The 12,149-nt window shown below is 30.6% G+C and overlaps 1 protein-coding gene across 3 annotated transcripts in view; it reads right to left on the minus strand.

The window, feature by feature from the left end:
• Window positions 1–12,149, minus strand: part of LOC139499541 (sodium- and chloride-dependent taurine transporter-like) — a 57,558-nt gene that overhangs the window by 36,949 nt on the left and 8,460 nt on the right. For 2 of the 3 annotated variants that reach the window (XM_071288264.1, XM_071288263.1), the window contains exon 1: window positions 5,889–6,084. The exons of the other annotated variant lie outside the window; for it this stretch is intronic. The gene's annotated coding sequence lies outside the window, so the exon portion shown is untranslated. Of the gene's footprint in view, window positions 1–5,888; window positions 6,085–12,149 lie in introns of those variants that run through there. 3 annotated transcript variants of the gene reach the window in all.

A 12,149-nucleotide genomic window follows, 5' to 3' on the forward strand; every position in this document is an offset into this window, starting at 1 on the left:
GTAGATACCCAGATTAAAACTATGTATTTGCGTCAGATGCACGTTTCGTCTCCAAAAACATCAGTGACGCTCAAATACCAAATCTAAAAAAGGCCCAAAAAATGTATAAAGTTGAAGAGCATTGAGGACCAGCTATTCCTAAAAGTTTTTTCAATAAATTAAACTAATTCAGTACACTGTAATTTGATGTTACATTTTTGTTTTTCGTATATTTGTTTGTATATAAATAAGGCTGCTTTTTTATCATCTGAATTGGTTTACATTTGTCATTTAGGGATCCTTTTTCGCTATCTATGCGGTATGATCTTTGCTCATTATTGAAGGCAGAATATAGTTGGTAATTTCTATGTCATCTGATCTCTTGTGAAAAGTGGTCTCATTAGCAATCATGTCACATCTTCTTATTTACAAAATATAGAATCTTTAACTTTAATGAATAAATTACCTGAAAGACACTTTTTAACTTTTTTTTTAACATGTTCAAAAAAGATGCTGTAAGACAGAGTATATACAGTATTTCAAATTAAATACAAAGTAAATACTACATTGGAACAACCAGATAAATTCAACTGATAAAACGTTCACACTAATATACTACTATATCTACTTATGATCATGATATGTATTCCCAAACAAACCTTAGATTTTTTACAAAATCATTAGAACATTTGAAATCTAGATTCATCTATTAATAACAACATATCGATTAACAATCTATTTTTAGTAACAAGATGAATACCAGAATTTGCTAGCACGTATGATAATTACACAAACATACTTGCACTATCTTTTTAGAATATATTAACCGTGAACGCGCCATTTACTATAATAGCTGAATTTGTCAGGCATTTTGAAGACAAAATGTCAAATAAAGACCAATTGTCTTTATAATTACGTATTATCATCAACAACGAGATGAAATGATGAAATCTGTTATTTTCGCCTTCATTAAACCAAAGTAGTCAGGGTGTTTCAACAATAAAGTTATCGACAGGTTAGTTAATTGAATCCCTCGCACCCCTTTGTGTATCGTAACAAAGAACCTATTTTATATGTAGATGAAGTGAAATATTCACATCTTTTCTATTCGTGTGTACTTATTTCGTTCTTTTTCGGAATTTTACCCCTGTCTATCTTTTTTTTTTTTATCTCTACACATGGACTTTTTCATTAACTTTTATTAATATATATTTACCTATTAATTAAGGTGGTGTCATGATGCATATCCGGTTACTGATTACAAGAACATTGTTAATTTTTAAATAACATGCAAACAAAATTAATGCATAACCAATCTATGTTGTTAAAAAGGGTAAGTCAAAGATTTCATGGGGAACACATCATCTCTGTGAAAGAGATTTTTTTAATTGATTTATTGACTGTAATTACATTACTAATTGATACCAGATCTATTTTAAGACATTTAGGAATTTGCATTACGCTAAACGTATAACACATTTTTTCTGCATAAACAATGTTAATGTTTCATAATAAGTAGTCTTTACTTGCTACTTAACAAAGAATACCTCCTAACTAAAATAACATAATTGCAAATCGTTTTCTCATATTACTAACTACCAGATGTATGAGATTAAGGCGATTTATCACTGAAGTATGTAGCATTGCTTTAACTATATAGATTGGTGACAATCATATGTAGATGTATCAAATAGATATGAACCAGAGACGTGAATGATACAACTATGATCCGGTTGATATCATAATATTATAAAAATCTACTTATTATAAATATCAAAATACGAGGATAAAATATAGTTGCGAATGGAAAAGCGATGTACCAGCGTTCAAATCGCGACAATGCACGACTAAATAAACAATTCCAGGTAATCACACGGCCTTCAGCCTTCAACAATAAGGAAAACCCCTTTCGTTTTTCCGTACAACAAAGCCGACATACACAATAAAAATAAAGGAAAAATGAAAACTATATGTCTGAGCTATAACTCTTTGTTTGATGATTCAACATATTTGGCAGACATGAACCAACGAATACCAACTAAGTACAGTCTGACCATGCACATGATATTATAGAATAATTCATTACAAGGTACATTTACTAGAAATGATCAAGACCGTTTGTATTTTTACAACAACGTAATGTTATATGATGGATTTCAATGGCGAAGATTAACTATAGCACACGTATACATACATTCAGGTACCGATCTATCAAATTCGACAAAAAGACACGAAAATTAATTAGTAGGTATTTCTTCGACAAACACTCACAGAAAATTTTATCTTTGAACATTATGCGTGTGGATTTGTAAATACATGCGCAGATGATTTAGTTAAGTCTCTATGCATGTATCGATTATATATATTTTTAAATTACAATAAGCAGAAATCTGATTCATATATCTCTATAGACTTACCGAATAAGTTGTCGTATCTGAGCACGTTTTGATAATATCGGTAATTGATAAAACAAACTTACAAGATCAGTATATTCTTTACGTCTTTAAAGAGAGCTATCATTTATTTCAATGTTTAGTTTAACTCAGATGTGTTTAGTTTTATGAATTTAAAGTCGAACAGGACGTGACCAGTCACCTAAAATATGTTATGATAACCTATTTGAATTGATATAGACCAAATAAACAAAATAAAAATGTTAAGTGTAAAAAGTGATTTTTTTATCAACAAAAATAGTAAAAGTTCAATTGTTTTGATCATAAAAAGCATATCTTAACACTTTTAACAGATATTGAATAAGTTGTCAATTTCACAACAACAAAAAAAAACATCTCCAGGGGGTATCTAGAAGACATAAACATCATGTCAAAGGAGTTAAGAGATTTTGGAAAAAATAACGAATTCTTAGAGTCTCGCTTCTAACATATACGTATTTAACTTGATTTTCTTCCTTTTTTATTTTAGCGCCACCATACATGGAATACTTGTTAGAAAAGTTTGCTTTTATCAGCTTTTCTATGGTGTTTGAGTCAAATGGTACGCTTTTGTTACCTATTCTGACATCGGACTCGAACTTCTTCTATCTGAGGTTTACTGTTTGTATTGTTGTGTGTTTGTTTTTTTTTCCAAATTGGTTAGAGGTATAGGGGAGGGTTGAGATCTCAAGAAACATGTTTAACCCGTCCGAATTTTTTAGCGTGTCCCAGGTCAGAGGCTGACCTTTGTTAGTCTTATGTGATTTTTAATTCTATTTTCTAGTTAGTATGACGTTCATTATCACTGAAGTAGTATACATTTTTATGTATGGGTCAGGTGAAGCGGGTGCAGGAGTTTCTCGCTGAATTGAAGACCAATTGGTAGTCTTCGGGTGTTATTTGCTCTTTGATCGGGTTGTTGTCTCTTTGGCACATTCCCCATTTCCATTCTCAATTTTATTTCAACATGCAAATTCTTACCAAACGAAGTTTCTGTCTTTAACCCAAATATCTTTTCAAAATCATTCTAAATTTCATAACGTATCCCGGTCGACCAACTTTATTACTTATATATTGGAATAATTATTTATTTAAATTATACAACTTGAATATAAGCATGAATTAATCTTTCACTCCTTAATACGACGTTCGGACATTTGAAAAATGAACAAATAATAGTTTTTTTGAACTCCTTGAACTCTCGCAGTTTAAGGGTCCAAACCAGGATCTACATCTTAAAATGTTTTCCCATATGATCACATTGCTTCACACATAAGCTTTTAAAAATATAAATATTTGGCTGTCAAATAATTTTGATTTCATTGTTCATGATAAACGCTGGTTTGACGCACCTACATTATAAAGGGTTATATCCATTTTATGTACATTTTTGTTTACTTTGACCATAATAGTTAAGTCTTACAAGGTCGAACATTTTGTATTCTAAATTGTGTCAATACATTCCAATTTGTAAACTATGTGCAAGATACAGAAGATACAGAGTGTTCACTATCGTTTACATATGATAATTAAATGGATGCATGACCTGGATTTAATGATATACATGTTTATACTAGTAATTTGTTTGTTACATTTTCTTTAACACCCTTAAACCGTCCGTGATCTGAGACAGAATTGAAATAATATGTTGATGCACAGCTTATAACATATATATAGGATTGGCAAATTACATTGCGCAAGTAACTTTCTAAAGAAACATCCGTCTAAAAACTTGAAAGAATTTACTTTTTTCATGCATTTATCTGGTACTGTCTTAAACTTATAGTTTCAATGAAGCTGCATTTTTTGTCTTCAGTATATATTAAATGTAATGAAAGCTAGTACTAACCATCTCAGATGCTCTCCCTTTTTTTAATATGAAAATATGCTTACATTTTCTTACTATGTCAGTCGTTAATCATATCTGTTGTTTTTTGATTCGTAATTGATAGGGCAAAATTTTTTGAAGTGGATGAGTCTTTTTCTAAATGTTTACCGAAATCGTTAAATAAAAACTCAGATTCTTAAAAAAAAATGCATGTTTATGAAATAAATTGATTCAATTGATATAAAGACCCACCATTATGTACGGTTAAATAATATTTATAAAATTTAGCCATTTCAATGACATTGCATTTTCTCACGCGTCATAAGTATATATAAGTTATAAAATAAAGTTTAAAATAAAACTCGCAAACGCTGCAAAAATTATAACCATACATTTAAACCTTCCTACACAAACATCGTAAAGTTCAACGTCCATTCTTAAAACATCTCAATACAAAAGTGTACCGTGATTGGCATATCTGTCCTTATCGGTATTTTATTGTTGAAGAAACTATATATTAAATAGGCTTGGTTTGTGAAATATATTCATTGATAGTTTATACGACATCAATGTAACTTTGTTACGATTGTAAAGATAACTGAATTAAACTTTACAATAGTTACGGTGTGACAGTAACCTTATTTGACTAATCGTTTAGATTTTCAGACCTATAAGCTGATTCTTTTCCAAGTACAAATATACTGAACTGTAATGAAAATTCAATATGGAAAGTTTTTTTTATCAAATGGCAAAATAAAGAGCTCAAACAGATCAAACGAAAGAAATAAAATTTTATTATTCCTTACGTGGTAAATGTATTTCTTATGTAGAAAAGTGTGGGTTACTCCTGATTTGATAGCTTACCTAACCTATAACTTGTTTAAAAAACGCATTGAGTTCCATTAGATTGACAGATTTGTTCAGTTAAAAACGTCAGATAATGGGGTATAGCAGTCAACATTGTATTATAATCTGAATCACTATAAGTGGACCATACACATATAGGATACAAGGTAAACTACATTCAATTCACGTAGATTGGAGACGAATAATTAAACAACAAAGGTTCAATACACCTCATCGCTATTTGAAAATCTGTTCCAATAGATTTGAACATCTGTCTAACTTGAATTTTGACGTCCTACAGTAATTAATTTTCCATTGTGGTGTAATATATTATATATTATTACGTCACAATTTCAACTTAACTTTTGTGATGTCCAGTAAAGGCGGACCCATAGCGATAAGGTGAATCAAATGTAGTACACTTAATATATAATTCGTTGCTTTCATTCTTTTGGTTTATTTATTAACTTATTGTTAGATTTAAAAGGAGCCTTTAAAAATAATTTGTTACCTATTATGTCTGTTTGGTTTTTTTTCACACATCGTTGTCAATATAATAGAATTTGATGCGACTGTCATACAAGTTAGAAGTTATGCTAGTTATAAAACAAGTGTTAATCTTCAATTTTCAACATCAGAAATTGCCTGTTCCAAGTCATGAATTTTACAGTTGTTATCCATACGTTTGTTTGAGGTTTTGATGTTGCCAATTGATAAGGGACTCTTCCCTTTGAATTTTCCTTGAAGTTTGATATTTTTATTATTTTACTTTTAAAAATATTGCATACAAATGAAGCACTTACCTCGTGAAAACTTTACTTGTTTTTATTGTTTATTGGTGGAATTATAATTAATGTCATTGTTCATTATACATCCGTTTTGAAATTTATATCCAAATTGTTAACTTTTTCATCCGGCAAATTGTATAGCAATATGGTGGTGATTGGGTTTTTTAACTTTTAAGTTGCATTAAATATCTCCATTCAGAATTATCGATCCGCAGTGGTAAAGATAGTAGCTAAATTAAATGACAGTCAATATATATAGAACGATTAGATCGTAAATTTAAATACTAAATGTTCCAATTCAATATAATGATAAAGCTTAGATACTGACAAACAAATAATAGCATTTAAGCGGCAATCTAAGGTAGGGCCTTTGTTTCGACAACTTCAAAAGATTGTGTTTCTAAAAAGCAATGATTCCTGTTTAGGGTCAATTGAGTCCTAAAATTCAAACAAAATACCATTATTGATTGAAGTGACTACCATAAAGCTGTCGAACTATATCTCATTAATCATGTTGATGAACGAAGACGGGGATATTTTGTATTTAACTACTGATAACAGCTATTTTTAATATTGTAGATGGATGGTTATAGCAAGACTATGAGGTCAATGATAATAAAAAAGAACAAACAACCAACACACTGAACACTATAGTTTTATGTTAAAATTATTCTTACTAATAAAACAGGCATTACGCCATGAATGGATTTTTAGTCCCATTGTGAAATAAACATTGAAAACAATATGCGCCTTGAAATTAATATTTGGTTGGGGTATTTGACTATTGTTTCAGCATCCCTGATTTTCTCAGAATAAAACCCCACCTGATTCATCTTGACAAATAAATTGCGTCTTTATAAAATAGGCGTTGAGAAGTCAGAATTTAAAAATAGAGACTTACCGTATTGATTTTTTTCAAATTTTAATTTTTTTATGATTTTATCCTTTTAAATTGAGAACAACCCGACCATAAAACAGACAACAGAAGAAGGTCACCAACAGGTCTAAACTCTGTTCGGTAATTTTTTGTAACAACAACTTAAAGACCAGGTTAATTGATTCTACTTTATATAATAAATGGATTTGAATTTTTCCTAGCTTGCACTAGTGCTTGCTTCTGAGATTTCGTATATATCCAAGTTACCAGAATTCCAATAAGAACTAATTGTGCACCTCTAACCTCGGACCTGTTTCTGTATTGATACAAATTACAGTGTATGACAAAATGCATCAAAGTCCCATCGAAACAACATCCGATACAAACATTTTGATACCACTTTTATATAATTTGATGGTATATTGGCTCTCAATAATGATGTTTTTTAATCAATTTTTTTTTGTGATCAATTGATTTTTCACTAACATAGTATATTTGAGTATCTCAAACTTGTTTCTTTTTTGTTAATTCATACATAAGATCCAGGATAATACTAATTGCACGTTAAAGCTAAATAAGAACATTTGTGTCTAAAATAAAAATATAAATAAATATGTTAAATGTGGAGTTGTTTAACCTATTGTGTCTGTTTGTTTTGTTCACTCATCGTTGTCAATATAATTGAATTTAATGCGCCTGTCATACAATTGAGGGGTCAAGTTAGCTATAAAACAGGTTCAATCCACCATATTCTACATAATCAATGATAATAAAATGTATGTACCAAGTCAGGAATATGACAGTTGTTGTCCATTCGTTTAATTTGATAGAGCTTTGGATTTTGTCATTTGATTAGGAACTTTCCGCTTTAAATTTTCCTCGGAGTTCAGTAGTTTTGTGATTTTACTTTTTAAAATAGTAAATAAAAGTGATGATATTAAGATATGTACTTCAAACTTTTCATACGTAACTATTATCCTGAAATAAACTATATAAAACTAAATTACAATTGATGTTTATAAATACACTATTAATCACCTACGTACTAGTACTTTTAAAATTGCTAAATGTGATGAAAGAAATGTACTTATAACTTGATAAATATATCTTATAATGACTTGTACCTTTAAGCATTTGATCATTAAATTTGAACTGAAAAGTAAAATCACAAAAAATACTGAATTCCGAAAATCGTACAAAAGAAAAATTGTAAAAAAAGATAATTGCATTTCTTTTCCAAATGAGACAAACAAACAAAACAACAGTGGTTTAAAGTGAAATACCGGACGCATGTCTCGTGGTGTGTTGGCAATGTGTTAATTTCTGATTTTAGGCTTTGATAATTTTCAACATGTGCAGTTAGCTGCGGAATCGTAGCTCTTATGTCCTTATGTTATTTTTTTTTTTATTATTTGCGGACCATAGAGCTACAGTTTTGCCCTATTTCCAAAAGTGCGGAATTACGACCTAGGTTCAGGTCGCACTTATTTCCAAACAAAAATATTGTCTATATTCCATGCAAAGCTTGTCAATGAATATAGTTCGTTTCGTGAGATATTTTTCTAGAATATGACGTACCTATTTATGTTTGAATATTCATTTCCTTAACACTGTTATCTAATGATTCCCATTTGTATACATTCTGCACTATTTTGTTCAGCAATATTGAATCTCTTCGTGACGTCACGATAACGAAGAAAAGATAACTCTTGTTGGAAAATACGTGTTGGTTTGTTTACGTTGTCATTTATTTCGATTTGATGACTTTTTTAATGGAATAACTATTAATTAAAGTTAATTACTAACGGAAATAATAATTCTTCCAAGTAATTAAAATATTTCGTGTGAATTAAAGCCTTAAAATCACTCGATTATCGCTTAGAAATAAGTAAACAAACTAACACGTGTTTCCTATAAGAATTATCTGGGTTTTTTTTCGTAGTCGTTCCTCACTTTCAACATAGGAGATCGAGGACATTAGAGTTACTTTTCCTTGTTTTTCATGACGTCACGACGAGATTTAAAATGGCTGAACAAAATAGGCGGAGAATGTATAAAAATGGGAATAATAAGATAATAGTGTTAAGGAAATGAATAATTATATAAACGAACTATATACACTGACTAGCTTTGCATGGAATATAAACAATATTTTTGGGGGAAATAAGTGCGACCTAGACTTGCGGTCATAAAATCTTCGAGTCAGTTTTTTGTACTCGTACTCGAAAATCAATCCATCAAAATGTTGGATTTCTTGTTTCGAGCATGAACTTTGTGCTCTAAGCACTAAGCAAAGTTTTATGACCTCAACCCCTGAACCTGGGTCGCAATTCCGCACGTTTTGAAATATAAAAAATTCGTAGCTCTATGGTCCACAAATAGTCAAAAAATAACATAAGGACCTAAGAACTACGGTTCCGCAGCTAATGTGAAGTTTGATAGCAACTTTATATCACGTATTCATTTCTATTTTGATATTTTTCGCGTGTAAACCTTAGGTTAATTTAGTCCCATTGTGAAATAAATATTGAAAACAACATGCGCCTTGAAATGAATATTTGGTCGGGGTATTTGACTATATATATTGTTTCAGCATCCCTGATTTTCTCAGAAAAAATCCCACCTGATTCATCTTGACAAATAAATTGCGTCCTAATTAAATAGGCGCTTAAAAGTCAGAATTTAAAAATAGAGACTTACCGTATTGAATTTTTTCAAATTGAATTTTTTTGTGATTTTATCCTTTTAAATTGAGAACAACCCGACCATAAAACAGACAACAGCAGAAGGTCACCAACAGGTCTAAACTCTTTTCGGTCATTTTTTGTAACAACAACTTAAAGACCAGGTCAATTGATTCTACTTTATATAGTAAATGGATTTGAATTTTTCCTAGCTTGCACTAGTGTTTGCTTCTGAGATTTCGTATACATCCAAGTTATCAGAATTCCAATAGGAACTAATTGTGCACCTCTTACCTCGGACCTGTTTCTGTATTGATACACATTACAGTGTATGACAAAATACATCAAAGTCCCATCGAAACAACATACGATACAAACATTTTGATACCACTTTTATATAATTTGATGGTATATTGGCTCTCAATAATGATGTTTTTTCAATCAATTTTTGTTGTTGTGATCAATTGATTTTTCACTAACATAGTATATTTGAATATCTCAAACTTAAGTGTTGTTTCTTTTTGTTTTTAATTCATACATAAGATCCAGGATAATACGAATTGCACGTTAAAGCTAAATAAGAACATTTGTGTCTAAAATGAAAATATAAATAAATATGTTAAATGTTGGGTTGTTTAACCTATTGTGTCTGTTTGTTTTGTTCACTCATCGTTGTCAATATAATTGAATTTAATGCGCCTGTCATACAATTGAGAGGTTAAGCTAGCTATTAAACAGGTTCAATCCAACATCTTCTACATAATCAATGATAATAAAATGTATGTACCTAGTCAGGAATATGACAGTTGTTGTCCTTTCGTTTGATTTGATAGAGCTTTGGATTTTGCCATTTGATTAGGAACTTTCCGCTTTGAATTTTGCCATTTGATTAGGAACTTTCCGCTTTGAATTTTGCCATTTGATTAGGAACTTTCCGCTTTGAATTTTGCCATTTGATTAGGAACTTTCCGCTTTGAATTTTGCCATTTGATTAGGAACTTTCCGCTTTGGATTTTGCCATTTGATTAGGAACTTTCCGCTTTGAATTTTGCCATTTGATTAGGAACTTTCCGCTTTGGATTTTGCCATTTGATTAGGAACTTTCCGTTTTGAATTTTCCTCGGAGTTCAGTACTTTTGTGATTTTACTTTTTAAAATAGTAAATAAAATTGATGATATTAAGATATGTACTTCAAACTTTTCATACGTAACTATTATCCTGAAATAAACTATATAAAACTAAATTACAATTGATGTTTATAAATACACCATAAATCACCTACGTACTAGTACTTTTAAAATTGCTACCTTTAATGAAAGAAATGTACTTATAACTTGATAAATATATCTTATAATGACTTGTACCTTTAAGCATTTGATCATTAAGTTTGAACTAAAAAGTAAAATCACAAAAAATACTGAATTCCGAAAATCGTAAAAAAGAAAAATTGTAAAAAAAAAAAATTGCATTTCTTTTGCAAATAAGACAAACAAACAAAACCGCAGTGGTTTAAAGTGAAATACCGGACGCATGTCTCGTGGTGTGTTGGCATTGTGGAAATCTGATTTTAGTCTTCGATAATTTTCAACATGTGCAGTTAGCTGCGGAATCGTAGCTCTTATGTCCTTATGTTATTTTTTTATTATTTGCGGACCATAGAGCTACAGTTTTGCCCTATTTCCAAAAGCGCGGAATTACGACCTAGGTTCAGGTCGCACTTATTTCCAAACAAAAATATTGTCTATATTCCATGCAAAGCTTGTCAATGAATATAGTTCGTTTCGTGAGATATTTTCCTAGAATATGACGTACCTATTTATGTTTGAATATTCATTTCCTTAACACTGTTATCTAATAATTCCCATGTGTATACATTCTGCACTATTTTGTTCAGCAATATTGAATCTCCTCGTGACGTCACGATAACGAGGAAAATATAACTCTTGTTGGAAAATACGTGTTGGTTTGTTTACGTTGTCATTTATTTCGGTTTGATGACTTTTTGAATGAAATAGCTATTAATTAAAGTTAATTACTAACGGAAATAATAATTCTTCCAAGTAATTAAAATATTTCGTGTGAATTAAAGTATTAAAATCACTCGATTATCGCTTAGAAATAAGTAAACAAACTAACACGTGTTTTCCTATAAGAGTTATCTGTTCTTGTTTTTCGTAGGCGTTCCTCACTTTCAACATAGGAGATCGAGGACATTAGAGTTACTTTTCCTTGTTTTTCCTGACGTCACGACGAGATTCAAAATGGCTGAACAAAATAGGCGGAGAATGTATAAAAATGGGAATAATGAGATAATAGTGTTAAGGAAATGCATAATTATATAAACGAACTATATACACTGACAAGCTTTGCATGGAATATAAACAATATTTTTGGGGAAAATAAGTGCGACCTAGACTTGCGGTCATAAAACCTTCGAGTCAGTTTTTTGTACTCGTACTCGAAAATCAATCAATCAAAATGTTGGATTTCTGGTTTCGAGCATGAACATCGTGCTCTAAGCACTGAGCAAAGTTTTATGACCTCAACCCCTGAACCTGGGTCGCAATTCCGCACGTTTTGAAACAGGAAAAATTCGTAGCTCTATGGTCCACATATAGTCAAAAAATAACATAAGGACCTAAGATCTACGGTTCCGCAGCTAATGTGCAGTTTGATAGCAACTTTATATCACGTATTCATTCCTATTTTGATAT

The sequence above is a fragment of the Mytilus edulis genome, chromosome 12 (assembly GCF_963676685.1).
Source record: "Mytilus edulis chromosome 12, xbMytEdul2.2, whole genome shotgun sequence".
In the NCBI taxonomy this organism is placed as follows: Eukaryota; Metazoa; Mollusca; class Bivalvia; order Mytilida; family Mytilidae; genus Mytilus; species Mytilus edulis.